This window comes from Nyctereutes procyonoides, unplaced genomic scaffold (assembly GCF_905146905.1).
Source record: "Nyctereutes procyonoides isolate TBG_1078 unplaced genomic scaffold, NYPRO_anot_genome, whole genome shotgun sequence".
In the NCBI taxonomy this organism is placed as follows: Eukaryota; Metazoa; Chordata; class Mammalia; order Carnivora; family Canidae; genus Nyctereutes; species Nyctereutes procyonoides.
Genome location: NW_026575024.1, coordinates 23,249,478 through 23,269,225, shown reverse-complemented (window position 1 = coordinate 23,269,225; position 19,748 = coordinate 23,249,478). Strand labels below are relative to the sequence as shown.

General features: G+C 41.4%; 1 protein-coding gene across 1 annotated transcript in view; it reads left to right on the top strand.

Annotated features, from left to right (window-relative positions):
* The first annotated feature begins 18,878 nt into the window (after positions 1–18,878).
* PHF20 (PHD finger protein 20) overlaps positions 18,879–19,748 on the top strand; it is a 154,015-nt gene continuing 153,145 nt past the window's right edge. Inside the window, exon 1 of the mRNA XM_055303683.1 lies at positions 18,879–18,896. The gene's annotated coding sequence lies outside the window, so the exon portion shown is untranslated. The remainder of the gene's footprint in view (positions 18,897–19,748) is intronic.

The following is a 19,748-nucleotide window of genomic DNA, read 5'->3' as shown; positions in this document are numbered from 1 at the left end:
TAAGCAACTGAGCAACCCAGGCACCCCTGGATCTTTTTTCTTTTCTTTTTTTTTTTTTTTTTTTGGTATAAGTTCTATACCCAATGTGGGACTTCAACTCAGGACCCCAAGATCAAGAGTTGCACACTCTACTGACTGAGAAAGCCAGGCACCCCCTTTTGTCATTTTAACATGTTCTGTTATTTTTGAGCACTTTAAAGCTATCCCAAATAGGTAAATAATTCATCTAAATCCAAGAAATTAAAATTATAAATATAGGAGTATCTGGCTGGCTCAGTTAGTAGAGCATGCAATTCTTTTTTGTTTTTATTTTTTAATAAAGAATTTATTTATTTATTCATGAGAGACACAGAAAGAGAGACAGAGAGACAGAGAGGCAGAGACACAGGCAGAGGGGGAAGCAGGCTCCATGCAGGGAGCCTGACGTGGGACTCAATTCAGGGTCTCCAGGATCATGCCCTGGGCAGAAGGTGGCTCTAAACCGCTAAGCCACCTGGGCTGCCCAATTCTTTTGTTTTTAAAGATTTGATTTATTCGAGAGAGAGAGGGACAGAGACAGAGTGCACAAGCAGGAAGAGAGGGAAAAGCAGGCTCACCGCTGAGCAGGGAGCTGGTCATGGAACTTGATCTCGGGACTCTAGGATCATGACCCGAGGTGAACACAGACGCTTAACCAACTGGGCCACCCAGATGCCCCTCAGCATGTGATTCTTAGAGTTGTAAGCTTAGCCCCACATTAGATGCAGAGATTACATCCAATGTAATTTTTATTTTATTAAATAAAATCTTTAAAAATAAAAAAGAGTCAGATGCTCAACTGACTGAGTCACCTAGATGCCCTAAAAATGAAATATTAAAAAAAAAAGAAAGTTACAAATATAGTCTGCCGGGATGCCTGAGTAGCTCAAGTGGTTGGGCGTCTGCCTTCAGCTCAGGGCGTGATCCTGGAATCCAGGACTGAGTCCCACATTGGGCTCCTTGCAGGGAGCCTGCTTCTCCTTTTAAAATCTTAAAAAAAAAAAAAATACTGTCAGCCTTAAAATTTTTTCTTTTTTAGATTTTATTTATTCATTCATGAGAGACACAGAGATAAAGAGCCAGAGACATAAGCAGAGGGAGAAGCAGTCTCCATGCAGGGAGCCCGATGTGGGACTTGATCCCGGGACCCTGGCATCATGCCCTGAGCCCAAGGTAGATGTTCAACCTCTGAGCCACCCAGGTGTCCCAAAATTTCTTAAAATGTTCTGATTATAATCCAACTAACATCATAAATCTCAATTACTCAGTAATATTTAACTAGAATTGTTAGTATGCAAAAATCTCTTGAACATTACAATTTAGTTATAAATATACAAAAAGGACTCAATATTAAAGTTTTTAAGGGGTGCCTGGGTGGCTCAGTCAGTTGGGTGTACAATTTCAGCTCTGCTCATGATCTTGGGGTAATGAGATCTAGCCCCACATCCAGCTCCATGCTCCGCAGGGAGTTTGAGATTCTTTCCCTCTCCCTCTGTCCCTCCCACCCCACTTGCACGTGTGCTCTCTCTCTCTTTCTAAAAATAAATAAAATCTTTTAAAAAATGAGTATAAAAGTTTTAAGACAGTATATCTATATTTAAATTTAAACATCTCTGTATAAAAAGCCACCCATAAGAGAAAGAATTTATTATCTCAAAAATTCGTGATTGACATTCCAAAAGAATGCAGTCATGAAAAATAAAAAATAAAAAATAAATAAAAATAAAAAGAATGCAGTCATGCAGACACTAACTCAGAAACTAAGGTTCCTTTTTGGCCAGAGTTTTTGACCTGGACCAAAGACTGCAGTTGCATAGTATGCCTGATAGTTTCCAGCAATATTCTCAAGCCACTGACAGGCACAATGAACCTTTTTTTTCCCCTAAGTCATTATTACAGCAAGAAATGCAAGCCTCTCCATACAGATGGAATTAATTTTGCCACCCACATTTGGGTGTATGAAATTATCATTTTCCTCCTTAATACTTGATTGTCTAATCAATTTACTGATTGAATTTGGCATTTGTTTCAAATACTTGTCTGTCTACTGGCCATAATGTCAGGAGCATTGTAGTGACATATCCCAAAGGAATTTTCATCAATCTGAGAATGATTATTTCTTAAAAGAAGAGGAGATGTTTCAGGGGTACATCACTAGCCATTTATTTCAGGCTGATACCATGGGCTGCAAGTCTCATAATAATTTTGCTTGGGGGATGCCTGGAGTGGCTCAGCAGTTGAACCTTTGGCTCAGGGCGTGATCCTGGAGACCTGGGATGGAGTCCCATGTCAGGCTCCCTGCATGGAGCCTGCTTCTCCCTCTGCCTGTGTCTCTGCTTCTCTCTCTCTCTCTCTCTCTCTCTCTCTCTGTGTGTGTGTGTCTCTCGTGAATAAATAAATAAAATCTTTAAAAAAAAGAAAAGTTTCCAGTTTAGTTAGAAAACACCTGAAGAAACAAAAATCATGTTCAAGATACTGTTCCATTGGGGGAGTCTGGGTGGCGCTGTCGGTTAAGCATCCGACTATTGGTTTTAGTGCAGGTTCTGATCTCAGGGTCATGAGATCGAGCCTGCACAGCGCAGTCTGCTTAAAACCCTCCCTCTTGGGATCCCTGGGTGGCGCAGCAGTTTGGCGCCTGCCTTTGGCCCAGGGCGCGATCCTGGAGACCCGGGATCGAATCCCATATCGGGCTCCCGGTGCATGGACCCTGCTTCTCCCTCTGCCTGTGTCTCTGCCTCTCTCTCTCTCTCTCTCTCCTCTCTCTCTGTGACTATCATAAATAAATAAATTTAAAAAAAAACCCTCCCTCTCCCTCTGTACCGCCCACCCTGTGCTCGTTCTCTCTCTCTCTCTCTTTAAAATAAAATGAATCTGGGATGCCTGGGTGGCTCAGTGGTTGAGCATCTGCCTTGGGCTCAGGGTGTGATCCTGGGTCTGGGAATTGAGTCCCTCATCAGGCTCCCTGCAAGGGGCCTGCTTCTCCCTCTATGTCTCTGCCTCTCTCTGTGTGTTTGTCATGAATAAATAAAATCTTTACAAAAAATAAAATTAATCTTAGAAAAAGACAACAAAACTCAAAATGACCTGGACCCAAGGGTTACTGTGGGGGAGCTACTGGCCTGATGTAAAAATTTTCTTCCCCTCATCTTAGTGTGATCTGTTAGCAGATCTTTTTTCTTTTTTTTTTTTTTTTTAATTTACGATAGTCATACATGTAGAGAGAGAGAGAGAGAGAGGCAGAGGCACAGGCAGAGGGAGAAGCAGGCTCCATGCACCGGGAGCCTGACGTGGGACTCGATCCCGGGTCTCCAGGATCGCGCCCTGGGCCAAAGGCAGGCGCCAAACCGCTGCGCCACCCAGGGATCCCCTCTTTTTTCTTTTTTTAAAAAAGATTTTATTTATTTGAGAAAGAAGAGAGAGCACAACCAGGGGGAGGGGCAGAGGGAGAAGCAGACTCCCTACCGAGCGGGTAGTCCAATATAGAGCTAAATCCCAGGACCCTGAGATTATGAATTGAGCCAAAGGCAGATGCTTAACCAAGTGAGCCACTCAGACACCCTAGCAGATTTTTTAAAAAATATTCTTTATTATTTTAAAGTAATCTCTATATGAATGTGGGGCTTGAACTCACAACCCCAAGATAAAGTGTTGCTTGATCCACCAACTGAACCAGACTGGCGCCCCTTTAATGCTTTTCAAAATAAATTACAGATATCAATACATTTATCAAACACTTCAGCATTTCATATTCCTAACTAGAGGTTAATAGTTTATTTTATTTTATTTTTTTTAGATTTTTTTTTTTATGATAGTCACAGAGAGAGAAAGAGAGAGAGGCAGAGACATAGGCAGAGGGAGAAGCAGGCTCCATGCCCTGGGAGCCCAATGTGGGATTCGATCCCGGGTCTCCAGGATCGCGCCCTGGGCCAAAGGCAGGCGCCAAACCGCTGCGCCACCCAGGGATCCCAATAGTTTTTTTTTTTTTTTAATTTTTTTTTTAAATTTTTTATTTATTTATGATAGTCACAGAGAGAGAGAGGCAGAGACACAGGCAGAGGGAGAAGCAGGCTCCATGGACCGGGAGCCCGATGTGGGATTCGATCCCGGGTCTCCAGGATCACGCCCTGGGCCAAAGGCAGGCGCCAAACCGCTGCGCCACCCAGGGATCCCCCAATAGTTTTTTTTTAATGAGATAAATTTTATAGCAAAATTCACAAATCTTAACTGTACCAATAGATGAGTTTGACAAATGCATACAAATAAAGTAATACATAGGGCAGTCCAGGTGGCTCAGTGGTTTAGCGCCGCCTTTGGCCCAGGGTGTGATCCTGGGGATCTGGGGTCGAGTCCCAAGTCAGGCTCCCTGCATGGAGCCTGCTTCTCCCTCTACCTGTGTCTCTTCCTCTCTCTCTCTCTCTGTGTCTCTCATAAATAAACAAATAAAATCTTTAAAACAAAACAGGGGCGCCAGAGTGGCTCAGTGAGTTAAGCGGCTGACTCTTGATTTCAGCTCAGGTCATGGATTTCAGGGTCCTGAGATTTAGCCCCACATCAGGCTCTGCACTCAGCATGGAGTCTATTGGAGATCACCTCCCTCACCTTCTCCCTCTGCTCCTTCCCTTGCTCACATTCTTTTTTCTCTCTCTAAAATGAATAAATAAAATATTTTTTTGAATAAATAAAATCTTTAAAAAAAAGTATCTGCTAACAGAGGCATCTGGCTGGCTTAGTTGGTGGAGCATTTGACTCTTGTAAGTTCAAGTCCCATGTTTGTGTAGAGATTACTTCAAAATAATAATAATAAAAATCCTTTAAAAAAAAAAATCTGCAAGCAGGTCACCCGGCGGGGAGGAAAAAAAAGGTCTTACATCAGGTCAGCACCTCCCCCAGAGCAGCCCCTGGGCCCAGGTCACTTCCCTATGAGCCTCACTATTTTCTGGGAAATGGTTTCAATATTAGGATAACCCTTTCAGGGATCCCTGGGTGGCGCAGCGGTTTGGCGCCTGCCTTTGGCCCAGGGCGCGATCCTGGAGACCCGGATCGAATCCCATATCGGGCTCCCGGTGCATGGACCCTGCTTCTCCCTCTGCCTGTGTCTCTGCCTCTCTCTCTCTCTCTCTCTCTCGTGTGTGTGTGGTGTGTGACTATCATAAATAAATTTTAAAAAAAAAGGATAACCCTTTCATTTGACTGGCAGACATTTATGGACATTTAACATTGGTCCTGGAGCAGAACAGGGTCTCATGTTACAGTCACTGCCTACCCTCCTTCCGCGTCTCTTTTGCAGGGCCCAGAGGCAGAATGCTGTAGGGCTGAAACTGGCTCATGATTGAAGTCCAATAAATGGTGGTCGAGTGGAAAAAAAATCTGTTAATGGAAGCAAAAAGAAATGAAGTCAAACCTTAACATTGCAAAAGATTTGGGATTTAAGCAAATCTAGCAATAGGAAGATCCTGCTGACAAGGCATCACAAGATAGATATACACCTTGAAAATGTTGGATGAAAAACAAAAGCAACAATCCACAATGATTTTGAATGAGAGCATGTGATTACATGATATGAGTGAATGGGCTTATACAATGAATAGCCCAGAAAAAAAGGATGTATTTAGTAGGCTCATTCTTTTTCTGGAGCTGGAAAAAATAGGTTCTTAACAATTATTTTCTGGAGAGGCCCAAAGAAACATTATTTGTCTAAATATCTCTAAATAACTAGGTCCTATCTCCTTATATAAGTGAAGCATCTGAGTTGGAATATATGCAGCATGAACATGACTTGTATGCAGTGGTTGTAAAAGAGATAGGAGATGTCAGGAAGAACATGGAAAAAGTAGAACCCTCAGACCTTGCTGGTGTGAATGTGAAATGGTACAAGTCCCGTGGAAAACAGTTTGGCAGGGTTTTTTTTTTTTTTTTTTAAGATTTTATTTATTCATGAGAGACACAGAAAGGCAGAGATGTAGGCAGAGCCATAGGCAGAGCAAGAAGCAGGCTTCCCACAGGGAGCTGGATGTGGGACTAGATCCCAGGACCCTGGGATCATGTCCTGACCCCAAGGCAGACACTCAACCACTGAGACAACCAGGTGTCCCAGTTTGGCAGTTTCTAAAAAAAGTTAAATATGGAATTACCATATGATCCAGTAATTCCACTCCTAGGTGTAGTTATGAGAATTGAAAATATGTTTTCAGGGACACCTGGGTAGCTCATTGGTTGAGCCCTGGGCTCGGGGTGGGGGGGGGTGATCCCGGGAACCTGGGATCAAGTCCCACATCAGGCTCCCTGCAGGGAGCCTGTTTCTCCCTCTGCCTATGTCTCTGCCTTTCTCTCTGTGTCTGTCATGAATAAATACATAAAATATTTTAAAATATTTTTTTTCAGGGGCACCTGGCTGGCTCAGTAGGTAGAGCATGTGATTCATGATCTGACTAAAAAAAAGAAAAAATATTTTTTAAAGATTTTATTTATTCACAAGAGACATGGGAGAGAGGTGGGCAGAGACATAGGCAGAGGGAGAAGCAGACTCCATGCAGGAAGCCTGATGTGGGACTCAATCCCGGGACTCCAGGATCACACCCTGAGCCAAAGGTAGACACTCAACTGCTGAGCCATCCAGGCGTTTTCACACAAATATGTTTTCTCTATATATGTTTTCAAACAAATAGTTGTACTCAAATTTTCATAGTAGTACTGTTCATAATAGCCCAAAAATGGGCAGAATTCAAATGTTTATCAACTAATGAATGTATGTATAGGTTGTATACCTATACAATGGAATATTATTCAGCCTTAAAAAGAAGTGAAATACTAATAGGTGCTCCAAAGTAAATGAACCTCAAAAACACTGTGCTAAATACAAAAAAAAAAAAAAAAAAACAGACACAAAGGGTCACTCACATATGTAATATGAAACATTCAGAATGGGTAATTCCATAGAGATGGAAAACAGACAGTGGTTACCAGGGAGTGTGGTGAAGGAAGTATGGGGAATGACTTTTTTTTTTTTAAGATTTTATTTATTTATTCATGAGAGACACACACACACACACACACAGAGACAGCCAGAGACACAGGCAGAGGGAGAAGGAGGCTCCATGTAGGGAGCCTGAGGTGGGACTTGATCCTGGGTCTCCAGGACCATGCCCTGGGCTGAAGGCGGCGCTAAACCACTGAGCCACCAGGGCTGCCCCGGGGAATGACTATTTAATGGGTATGAGATTTCCTTTGGGTATGATGAAAATATTCTGGGAACTAGCTAGTGATGATGGTTGCACAACATTGTGAATATAGTAAATGCCAAGTATTAGACACAATTGCATGGTTAGTGGTTAATATTATGTTATGTGAATTTTACCTCAGTAAAAAGGGAAAAAAAAGAAGGGATCTTCTATGGACCTCTAGAATCTAGAACAAGATGCTAGAGGGAGATAATGGAAATAAAAAGACCCCAAATCTCTGCTTTCTCGTATACATCTCTTAGCACATTATGGCTTCATTCTCCATTTTCAGGATATTGAAATAATTCCTTAAACAAATATATACTGAAAAAAAATTTTTTTAGACTTTTATTTATGCATGAGAGACACAGAGAGAGAGAGAGGCAGAGACACAGACACAGGCAGAGGGAGAAGCAGGCTCCATGCAGGGAGCCTGATGTAGGACTCGATCCCAGGTCTCCAGGATCATGCCCTGGGCCGAAGGCAGGCGCCAAACCATTGAGCCACCCAGGGATCCCTATATACTGAAATTTTACAGTGTGTTAGTTACTAAACTAGGCACTAGGAAAACAAACAATGGAGTACAAAACCAGTCATGGCCCTTGCCTTCCTGGAACTTAGAATCTATTTGGAGGAGGCAGGCATTGATCAAAAGACCATATCTGTAAAAAGATGTGCAACTGTGATAAATGCTCAGAGAGGTTTATGGGGTTATGAAAGCATCTTAAAGCTAGATTTATTTTTTTTTATTTTTATTTATTTATGATAGTCACACAGAATGAGAGAGAGAGGCAGAGACATAGGCAGAGGGAGAAGCAGGCTCCATGCACCGGGAGCCTGACATGGGATTCGATCCTGGGTCTCCAGGATCGCGCCCTGGGCCAAAGGCAGGCGCTAAACCGCTGCGCCACCCAGGGATCCCTTAAAGCTAGATTTAGCGTGAGAAGCGCGTTTAATAGATGAAGAACCTTCCAGTCAAAGAACAGAGTATGTAAAAGGCCTTGTAACAGGAGGAAATATGCTGTCTTTAAGGATCTGCCAGAATGTCATGTGGCTACAGCAAAGAAGCTTATGAAAAGCTAGACCATGCAGAGCCTTCTGACAGGTGAAGTGGGTCAGTTACTAGGTATTTTCGCACCTCCAAATCCACCCTCTACTTTACAATTTTGGGGTTGGGATCTTATATTTCTCCTTTGAGTACTGGCTCTCTATTAAGGTCTCCCAATAGAGACTACTAGAAAGGGCAGCCGGGGTGGCTCAGCTTAGCGCTGCCTTCAGCCCAGGGAGTGATCCTGGAGACCTGGAGTCCCATGTTGGGCTCACTGCAGGGAGCCTGCTTCTCCTCCTGCCCGTGTCTCTGCCTCCCTCTGTGTCTCTCATGAATAAATCTTAAAAAAAAAAAAAAAAGAGAGAGAGAGAGAGAGAGAGAGAGAGAGAGACTACTAGAAGAACACTGCAAGACTCAGGAGGAAGGATGGAAGCCTCCTTCCCATTTGCTTCCTGTTCCTATCTGTGGCATCCAGCAAAGCTTCTCCATTCCAGCAGTGGTAGTGCCTTCCTACTACAAGCAGCTGAATCAGAATGCAGTTTTCCCAAAACATACAGAACCAGTCTCATTGTTCCTTCTTCAGAGACACCAGCACTGATGGTCCATTGTTTCCTATTCACAGGTCTGAGTTTCAACCCCACGGGGCTCTTCTTCTGAACTGAGAGACACTGGCACCTGCCAATTAGCACCTCTTCTTCAGACATCTAAATTTCAGCTGTTTGCCTCCCCCCTTTTTTAAGTTTTGTGTTTTAATAATTCCAACTTCTTCCCTTTGTTTCCTCGGCCCTAGTGGTGGTAGCTGTTCCTATAGTTACCTCCACCATGATGTTAGATTTTTCCTTTAGTTAACAATCCATTATATTAAATCCTCTTTCTTTTTTTTTCTAAGATTTTATTTATTTATTCATGAGAGACACACACAGAGAGAGAGGCAGAGACATAGGCAAAAGGAGAAGCAGGCTCCATGCAGGGAGCCCGATGTGGGACCTGATCCTGGACCTCCGGGATCACACCCTGAGCCTAAGGCAGACGCTCAACCGCTGAGCCACCCAGGCACCCCCAAATCCTCTCTCTTTAGTAACATGTTTTCTAGCTTCTAACATGACCTTGACTGATATGTAAGGATCCGATATTTACTCTTATAGATCCAGTTCAAATGCTACCTTCTACGTATATATCCCCATTACCCTCAGTGATTCATTAATTCTCTTTTTTTGGAAAGATTCATTTATTTATTTGAGAGAGAGTGAGGGATGCCTGGTTGGCTCAGCGGTTTAGCGCGGCCTTCAGCCCAGGAGGTGGTCCTGGAGTCCCAGGATTGAATCCTGCGTTGGGCTCCCTGCATGGAGCCTGCTTCTGTCTTTGCCTGTGTCTCTGCCTCTCTCTCTGTGTCTTTCATAAATAAATAAATAAATAAATAAATAAATACATACATACATACATACATACATAAAATCTTAAAAGAGAGAGAGAGAGAGAGAGAGAGAGAGAGAGAGAGAGCGAGCGCTAGAATGAGCTCGTGAGTAGGAGGAAGGGCAGAGGGAGAGAGAGAATCCTCAAGCCAACTCCCTACTGAGCATTGAGCCTGATGTGAGGGTTGATCACAGGACCCTGAGAGCTTGACCTGAGCTGAAATCAAGAGTTAGACATTTAATGACCCACCCAGGTGCCCCTTCTTCAGTTAATTTTTAATGTCTTTCTTAAGGTCTATAGGTTTTTGTTTTGCTAATCATTTGCCAAATCACACCCACATGCCTAATAACATCCTTCTATTGCCCTACAATTACATTGAAACCCTACAATTACATTGAAACCCTGTCACTCAAATTAACTCTGTGGATCTAACAAATTCACCTACCAATTCTAATAGAAATGGGTAGGTATAGAAGAGGCAGGAACAAACATGGGTTTTCATCCATTCTCCTACATATTGTAATTCTGTGCAATTTACTTAATCTCTTAGTTAAGTTTCACTTTTCCCAGCCTGACACACTGCTCTGAGGATTAAGTAAAATAATATGAAGACAATTAAGATAATATATGTAAAGACCTTAGCACCACTCAAAACCATGAGCTATCATTTTTGCTATTAGTTTATGATTTATCCAGCTATGAATACCAAGATTTAATTTCTATTTAGGTTAAAAAAATGGGGATCCTTGGGTGGCTTAGCAGTTTAGCACCTGCCTTCAGCCCAGGGTGTGACCCTGGAGTCCCGGGATCGAGTTCCGCATCAAGCTCCCTGCATGGAACCTGCTTCTTCCTCTGCCTGTGTCTCTGCCTTTTTCTGTGTCTCTCATGAATAAATAATAAAATAAAATCTTTTTTTTAAATTTTTTTATATTTTTTCTTTATTTATTTATGATAGTCACAGAGAGAGAGAGAGAAAGAGAGAGAGAGAGAGAGAGAGAGAGAGAGAGAGGCAGAGACACAGGCAGAGGGAGAAGCAGGCTCCATGCAACGGGAGCCCGACGTGGGATTCGATCCCGGGTCTCCAGGATCGCGTCCTGGGCCAAAGGCAGGCACCAAACCACTGCACCACACAGAGATCCCAATAAAATAAAATCTTAAAAAAAAATAAAATGCCAGGGTCACTTGGATGGTTCAGTTTGTTAAGTATCTGCCTTCAGCTCAGATCATGAGATCAGGGTCCTGGGGTTGAGCCCTATTATAGGCTCCCTGCTCCCTGAAGAGTCTGCTTGTTCCTCTCTCTCTACTTGTGTTCTCTCTGTCTCTCAGTCTCTCTCAAATAAATAAATAAAATCTTAAAAAAAAGAAAAGAAAAAGAAAAAGAAAAAAGCCTGGAGCGCCTGGGTGGCTCAGTTGGTTAAGCATCTGCCTTCAGCTCAGGTTGAGCCCCACATAGGGCTCCCTGCTAAGCAGGGAATCTGCTTCTCCCTCTCCCTCTGCCTCTCCCTTGCTTCTGCTCTCTATCTGTCAAATAAATAATTAAAATCTTAAAAAAAAAAAGCCTAAATTCATTTGCAGATTCCCCCTTACTCTTTCTGTTCCAATCCACTGCCCTCCTTGCTGTTCCTTGAATACCCAATCTACATTTATACCTCTAAGAGCCTTAGCATTTGCTGGAAGTTTTGCCTAGGGCATTGTTCCTCAAGAGAGATACAGCTCTGCCTCCTTCCTAACTCCTTAAGGTCACCAATCACATGTTACCTTCTCTGTGAGGCCTTCTCTGACCATCCTATTTAAAATGGTAGCTCTCCCTAACTACTAAATCCTCTTTCCTGCTTTATTTTTCTCCACAGCATTTGTCATCATCTGAAGTATCACATATTTTACTTATTTGTTCATTGCCCATCTCCTACCATTAGACTATAGATTCCATGAAGGCAGGGGTTTTTGTTTATTCATTATTATATCCCCAGGGTCTAGAATAATGCCTAAGACTACCACTGGTGTGCTGACAAACTTTCTCTCTCTCACATACACATACAACAACAACCAAAAAAAAAAAAAAAAAAAAAAAACCCAAAAGCTTGATGTGTACTGTTTGCCATGGTGTAAATATTTCCACTATGGCCTATTTTAAGCTACCAACTGAATATTTATCAGCTCTTGCAAGCCAATAGAAACTGGCTCCAGCACTCTATTGTATGTTTGTAACAGAGAGTGAACTATTCAACCTGTTTTAAGTCTCAGTTTTCTTATCTGTGAAGTATCTGTGGGATAATAAAATCCACATAATAAAATTGAGGCAAAAGTTAAATGAGTTAATACAGGGAAGGCACATAAATCAGTAGCTGACAATTACTGTTAATTTTATTGTTTTTATTATTTATATATTTATCATATGTACTTTTCTCCATATCTGACCATTGGTTTGTCATTTCCAATGTTTTTTGCTATGTTTTCCAATGTCTTTGTTGATTCAAACAGGTCTGTCAAGTTCCGTGGCATTCTTGGATCTAGCAACAGAATACCTAGTTTGCTGACTATGGATTTGATGATAACCAACAGGCATAAAATCTTGATAAACATTTCTCAAGATGTTAATTTATTATTGTATTGCTCTCTGTGTTCATGATTTGTTTTTAAGATTTTATTTTATTATCATTATTATTTTTTAAAGATTTTATTTATTTATTCGTGAGAGACAGAGAGGCAGAGACACAGGCAGAGGGAGAAGCAGGTTCCATGCAGGGAGCCCGATGTGGGACTCGATCCTGGGGCTCCAGGATGACTACCTGAGCCAAAGGCAGATGCCCAACCGTGAGCCACCCAGGCGTCCCTATTATTATCATTATTTTTAAATACTTTATTTATTTGAGAGAGGGAGAGCAAGAGCAGGGGCAGAGGCAGAAGGAGTTTGGGAGAAGCAGACTCCCCACTGAGCAGGGAGCCTGATGTGGGGCTCCATCCCAGGACCCTGGGATCATGACCTGACTGAGCTTAATCAACTGAGCTACCCAGGTACCCCTAAGATTTTATTTTTAATTAATCTCTACATCCAACAAGAGGCTTGAACTCACAACCCTGAAATCAAGAGTCGCATGCCCTACTGAGTAAGCCAACCAGGCGCCCCATTTATTTTTTTAAAGATTTTATTTTTCTAAGTCCTGTCTTCATGATCTATTCATTAACTTTGATCATTTTGCCATTGGAGATTCTGGTATAATGGGGTGCAATAGTTTCCCACTGAAGGTTTGTGGAGCACAGAAGAATGCAGGAAGCCATATCATCTGTCTTACCCCACCTTATTAGTCTGTTAACAAAGTCTCAGATGGCCTGCATCTGCCTGCCTAGAAAATATCTGTCCTTAAAGATGTTTGTATTTTACTTCCTCTAGGAAGCTGACCTTAATCCTGCCTACCCTTATTAGACTCAATCAATCTCTCATTATTGTTCTTATTGGATTGTAATTCAGTTTACACATCTGACTTCACCACCAGATTGTGAGCTGCTCTGAGAACATTAACTGCTTCTCCTTTATCTACCCACACCCCCATTCTCAGCTCCTAGCATCCTGCCTGGAATGTGCTGGTTGATTAACAACTATTTGTTGAATTGGTTGGGGTTGCTTTGGAGATGTATCAGTATAAAGCCAGGATGTACAGAAGAGGATGAAAAATTTCTCAGAAATCTAGCATGTTGCCCAGTGACAATTAAGTATAGACAAGCAGGGCATGTTTTCACACAGACAGGAATTCTGTATGATTTCAAAGTCGGCTGCGTGGGTGAGTTGAAAAGTCAAGAGATTTCGTTGGAAAGGTATATAAGGGCTACTTTATGAAAGGTCTTTTGTGCTCTGCTAAGAACAGTAGCCAGTGGTATGCTGGAGTGGACTTGTACCAGTTCATGAACCAATTATTAAATGTCCAGGAATTTTGTGAGCCAGTTGATCTCACATTGGTAGTTTGAAATCAGCTACAGTGTGGGTATTTATACCACAGATAGATCCACAAATGCTGAAAATCAACCTTTTCTTTTTTTCTCAGAGACCCAGTTGTTCATAGGCCACTAGCAAGTTTTGGACATCACATTTAAAAGGTTGGTAAATCTTCTAAGGTTGTTACAGGGGTACCTGCGTGGCTCAGATGGTTGAGGGTCTGCCTTCAGCTCAGGTCATGATCTCAAGGTCCAGGAATCAAGCCCCACATTGGGCTCCCAGCTCAGTGGGGAGTCTGCTTCTCCCTCTCCCCATACCTCACCCCTGCTTGTCCTCTCTCTCTCTCTCTCAAATGAATAGATAATATCTTTTTTTTAAAAAAATTGGGGATGCCTGGGTGGCTCAGTGGTTGAGAGCTTTTCTTAGTCTCAGGTCGTGATCCTGGGTCCGGGGATCGAGTTCTGCAGGAGGCTCTCTGCAAGGAGCCCACTTCTCCTTCTGCCTATGTTTCTGTCTCTCTCTTTGTGTCTCTCATGAATAAATAAATTTAAAAAATTTAATTTAAAAACAAAATAAAGTCGTTATAAAGATTAGATGTGAAAATAAATATGGAAAGAAGCTTAGAGTACCTGGCATAACGGAAGTACTCCAAAAATATTGTTTGATATTATCATGAAAAATTTTAAGTACCTATTTCATGTTAGACATTATTCCATGCACTGGGGATATAGCAGTAAACAAAACAATGTCCCTACCTTTATGAATTTTAAATTCTAAGTATATGAAATAGAATTAAAAAATTTTTGTTTTATTTATTTAAGTAATCTCTATACGCAACATGGGGCTCCAATTCATGACCTCAAGATCAAGAGCCACATGCTCTTTTGACTGAGCCAGCTTGGCACTTCTGTTCTTATATTATTCTTAGCAATGTGACCTTAGACAAGCAACATAACTTCTCTGGGCCTCCATTCCTTCAACTGCAAAATGATGATAGTAAATAGGACCTCTCTCCAATACCTACTTTGCTATGTAAAGTACTTAGCAAACAGTAAATGTTCACTGAATATTATCATCAACATTATTTTTTCCAAAAGGGTTAAAGATTTGGTGTAGATCAAGAAAGGGAGACAGGCAAAGGTGAGTGTGTAGGGGTGAAAATTTGAAAAATCTATAGGGAATATAAATATAACATTTGTCATCTGGCCTTTGAAAAATCAGAGGTCCTACCCCAAGGCATGTGGTAGGAGGACAGAAGCCCTCTGGGGCAGGGAGAGTTAAATGTGGGTGGGATTTAGCTCTCTTGCAGTTGTCAGGTTTTGTCATTTGGGTTTTTATGGCAACTTCTTTTTTTTTTTTTAAGATTTTTATTTATTTATTCATCACACACACACACACAGAGGCAGAGACATAGGCAGAGAGAGAAACAGGCTCCATGCAGGGAGCCCGATGCGGGACTCGATTCCAGGACTCCAGGATCATGCCCTGGGCCAGAGGCAGGCGCTCAACCGCTGAGCCACCCAGGCGTCCCTATGGCACCTTTCATTTCTACTTTAGCCTAGGATGCAGAGGTTTCTGCCTTTATCTTACCACCTGCAATAAAAAGGCTCCCCTGAAAATAAAAGGAGGAGGAGGGATAATTTAGGAAGTAGGTTAAATAAAAAACTTAGACCCAAGGGCACCTGGCTGGCTCAGTGGGAGGAGCATATGACTTTTGATCTTCGGTTTATAAGCTTGAACCTCACTTTGAGTGTAAAGATTACTTAAATAAATAAACTTAAAAAAAAAAGGAAAAGTGTAAAACTGAAAAGGGTTTATGAAGTAGCAAGGAAAGAAAAAAAAGACAATAATATAGACAAGGAGGGCAGGGAAAGTGGAATAAGGTATGAGAGTACCTGTGACTATCTGTTTCTCCATAATTATCATCCAATGACTTTCTTTAGTGTGCTATTTAGAGCCTGGAATTTAGAAACCAGATTGGATGTTAGATATAGTTTTAGACTTAAGGGAACTGTGGGTTGTGCTGGGGAGGGTGAAGTTGAGGTGAGATTTCAGATGCAAAAGTATGGGGCAAGGAAGAAGGAGGAGAGAGCTTTTGGGTCTTAGTGAGTCAATAAGCAGCAGGCAAGAGGGACTCCAGGGTGTTTGAGCAGCAGAATGTCAATTACTAATGTTCTTCTTCACCACCACCACCATCACCACTTTTTTTAAAATCTCAAATGCATAATTACAGATACACTCATATGTTTGTTTCTTGGTGCATAATTTCCATTAAGCCAGACACAACCCCACTTTTTCTCTTTTTTTTCCTGTTTTGAACATACAAGGCTGTTTATTGAGCATTGTTTATAACAATTGGAAACGTTGTGAATGATGATTAGTAAGAGAATTACTTATTGCAACACTGTTTTTTTTCTTTTTTAAAATAAAATCTTTCCCTAAACCATCATCATCAGTTTTTTAATTCTCCTCAGATTGGGCTTCATTTTAGCCAAAACCATGTTCTATTTTAAGAAGATTTCTTTTTCTCCCCCTTTGTCTTTTCTCTTATTGCAACATTGTTTATGAACATTGGAAACAAAGTGAATGGCCACTCTTTCTTTGAGTTATACTTCCTTAGCCTTCACTCCCACTCTCATTTCCCTACATGCAGCAAACCATCAGTATGGGTGTGTTTGTGTGTGTGTGTGTGTGTGTATGTATATATATACAAATATATATATGTTTGTAGAAACAATAGAATTTTTTTAGCCTTGCCCCAATAGAATAGAATTTTTCTTTCTTTTTTTTTTAAGATTTATTTATTTATTTATGATAGAGAGAGAGAGAGAGAGAGGCAGAGACACAGGAGGAGGGAGAAGCAGGCTCCATGCCGGGAGCCCGATGTGGGACTTGATCCTGGCACTCCAGGATTGCGCCCTGGGCCAAAGGCCTGCGCTAAACCGCTAAGCCACCCAGGGATCCCCAGAATAGAATTTTTCAATGCTGTTGAATCTATAATATTTTCCTTAATAACTCGTCCTTTCATGCTTAAGAATATTTTTCTCTACATTAAGACCGTCAAGATAATTTTCAGTATATCTCTTCTAAAGACACAGGGGTAACATTGATATGTGTGATATACACAGTTGTACAGTGGGTTATATATGTTTCTAGCTAGAAACTGGAACATTAGTAATTTCTTTTTTTTAACTTTTTTTTTTTTAAGATTTATTTATTCATGAGAGACACAGAGAGAGAAAGAGAGGCAGAGACACAGGCAGAGGGAGAAGGTTCCCTGCAGGGAGCCCGACGCGGGACTTGAGCCCGGGACCCTAGGGTCATGCCCTGGGCTGCAGGCAGTGCTAAACCGCTGAGCCACCTGGGCTGCCCCACATTAGTCATTTCTTTATCAGGAATGAAAGTAAATGAAAATAACATAATGGGAATAATTTTGAAATTGCTTCTACTTAAATTATAAATAAATTGCTGGATTTTAATTACCACAAGTAGTAGATTACTTGTGACATATTTTGCAACTGTGGAGTTATATCTTTGGGGAATCTATAAAGGGCAAGTTGCAATCTCTACCAAAGTTACAAATGTATATATATTCCTGTGGCTCAGAGCTCTCATTTCTGAGAATTTTAAGATTTTATTATTTACTCATGAGAGACAGAGAGAGAAGCAGAGACATAGGCAGAGGGAGAAGCAGGCTCCAGGCAGGGAGCCCGATGTGGGACTCGATCCAAGGACTCCAGGATCACGCCCTGAGCCAAAGGCAGATGCTCAATCGCTGAGGCACCCAGGCATCTCACTTCTGAGAACTTAGATCAGAGTTTTCTACCTGCCCACATGTGGTTTACTATTTGTAAATGGAACATTGTTTTTAAATTGCAAAAGATTGGGAACAACCTAAATGTCCTTCAATAAGTGACTGATTAAGCAAATTATAGTATATCCATACAAGAAACTCTACAGAGCAGTAATATAAAACAAGATAACAAAGAAGTTATTTTTATGCCATTGGACAAAATGTATTCCATGGTGTCCAAAATGTATTCCACAGTGTCCAAATATATGAAAAAGGTAAGGTGGAAAACAACATATATAAATGTTCCTTTTGGGGGCACCTGGCTGGCTTAGTCAATAAAGCATGGGACTCTTGATCTCAGGTTTCTGAGTTTGAGCTCCATGTTGGGTGTACAGATTACTTAAAAAAAAAAAAAAAAGTTTAAGAAAAATGTTTATTTTAGTTTAAAAGAGTCAGAACATATTTGAAATTAGATTTCTTTTTTTAACTTATATTTGAGTTTGCTTATTTATGTGTAAAGAAATCCTGAAATGATTCATAAGAAAGTAAGAGCAGTAGTTAATCAGTAGAAACAAGACCAGAGAAGGACAAGAATTTGAGGTAGACTTTGCATTGTATGCCTTATATAGTTTTTGGCATTTGAACCACCTAGCATAGCATTAACTATTTAAAATTAAATTATAAGAAACATTTGGGGAGTGGAGTACCAGCAGATTTAGAGACTGTTCATTTAATTGACATCTTTAACCTCCATTCCTTTAGATCCCTAGGGCTAAACTCCTCCCCCTTTCTCTTTTATCTCTGGATTGGCATGGGTTTCAACCCACAAGAAATATGTATTAAGTATGCATAAATTACAGAGAACAGTGCAGCAGATACTAGAGCTCCCAAAGGACAAAGTAGAACAGGACTTAGTCCCTTGACGTAGTCCAGGTGGATTACCTGATTTTTTTTTTCTTAAGTAGACTTCATGCCCAGTGGAGCCCAACACAGGGCTTGAACTCACAACCCTGAGATCAAGACCTGAGCTGAAATCAAGAGTTGCACACTTAACAAACTGAGCCACCAGATGCCCCTTATTATTCTTCTTAATATCTAGGACAAAAATAAAAAAATGTTCTCCTCTTTTTCCTCTTCTTCCTCCTTTCCTATAATCTTGCAAAATGCTGGAAATATATCAGAATTCCTACTTAATTCTCCTCCCCCTCACTTGGAGAGCACTAAGGCTTGGGGAACTCAAGAACTTTCCATCAGGTCCAGACTGGAAGACGTCAGGCCAGGGCCAAGACTCAACTTGCTTCCCTTGGGCCCCTGGCGCCTTGTGAAGGTTCTTGGACCTTTCATATGCTGCTGTGACTGTGGTTTCCGGCTTCCTGAGTTCTCATACTCAGCTGAGTGCTGCAGATATCATACCCTAGTTCCTACTTTGGAGACTGACATGCTCAAGCTTGGTAATATTCTGAATATATGGGGTCTGTGAGTGTGAGTCACAGCTTTTTTCTTTTCTTTTTTTTTTTAAAGATTGTATTTATTTGAGGGAAATAAAGAGGGAAAGCGAGCACAAGCAGGGGGGTGGCAGGCAGAGGGAGAGAGAGGAGTCCCCTTGCTGAACAAAGAGCCCAATGTGGGGCTTGATCCCAGGACCCTGGGATCATGACCGGAGCCAAAGGCAGCAGATGCTTAACTGACTGAGCCACCCAGGCACCCAGGGTTGCTTTTCTATTTTAGTTTTCCCCTTTTCCCTAGACAGACTCATTGTAAATACCTTGGGGTTGCATAAGGACAGAGTGTAAAGGTTTGTTGGCTAGAGGCTGAGAAAGATCAGTTTTCTAATTGAATATCCTATCTCATGTTAGGGCATTAGTTCTGGCAGGGACATTATGAATACTCTAGATGATGAAGAATCTAGTAAGAAAGTAATCAGAAAATAATTTTATAGAACTTTGCAGTTAATAATAGATTTTCTCATACACTATTTAACTTAAATATGACAATTTAAGAAGAAAAGTGATGCGTAGGGAGTTAAAAGACTTTCCAGGCAGCTACTGAATGCCTTTTGTGTGTATGCGGGGGTTTCTTTGTGGAGCTGTCATTTTACAGGCTGGGACCAGAGTTCTGAATTGGTTGGATACTTAGCAGGAGCGATTCTACTCTGTGGAACTGAGGCTGCTTTACATTCATTGTTTCATTTATTCTACTAATTGCAACTATTAGTTGAATGCCAATTTTGTATGAAGAAAGGCTCTACCTATGATATAATTGGGAGGTTGAGACCCACTACTAGTGAGACGCTGGGGAGGATCTTAAGGCCCAACGATGGATGCTGCT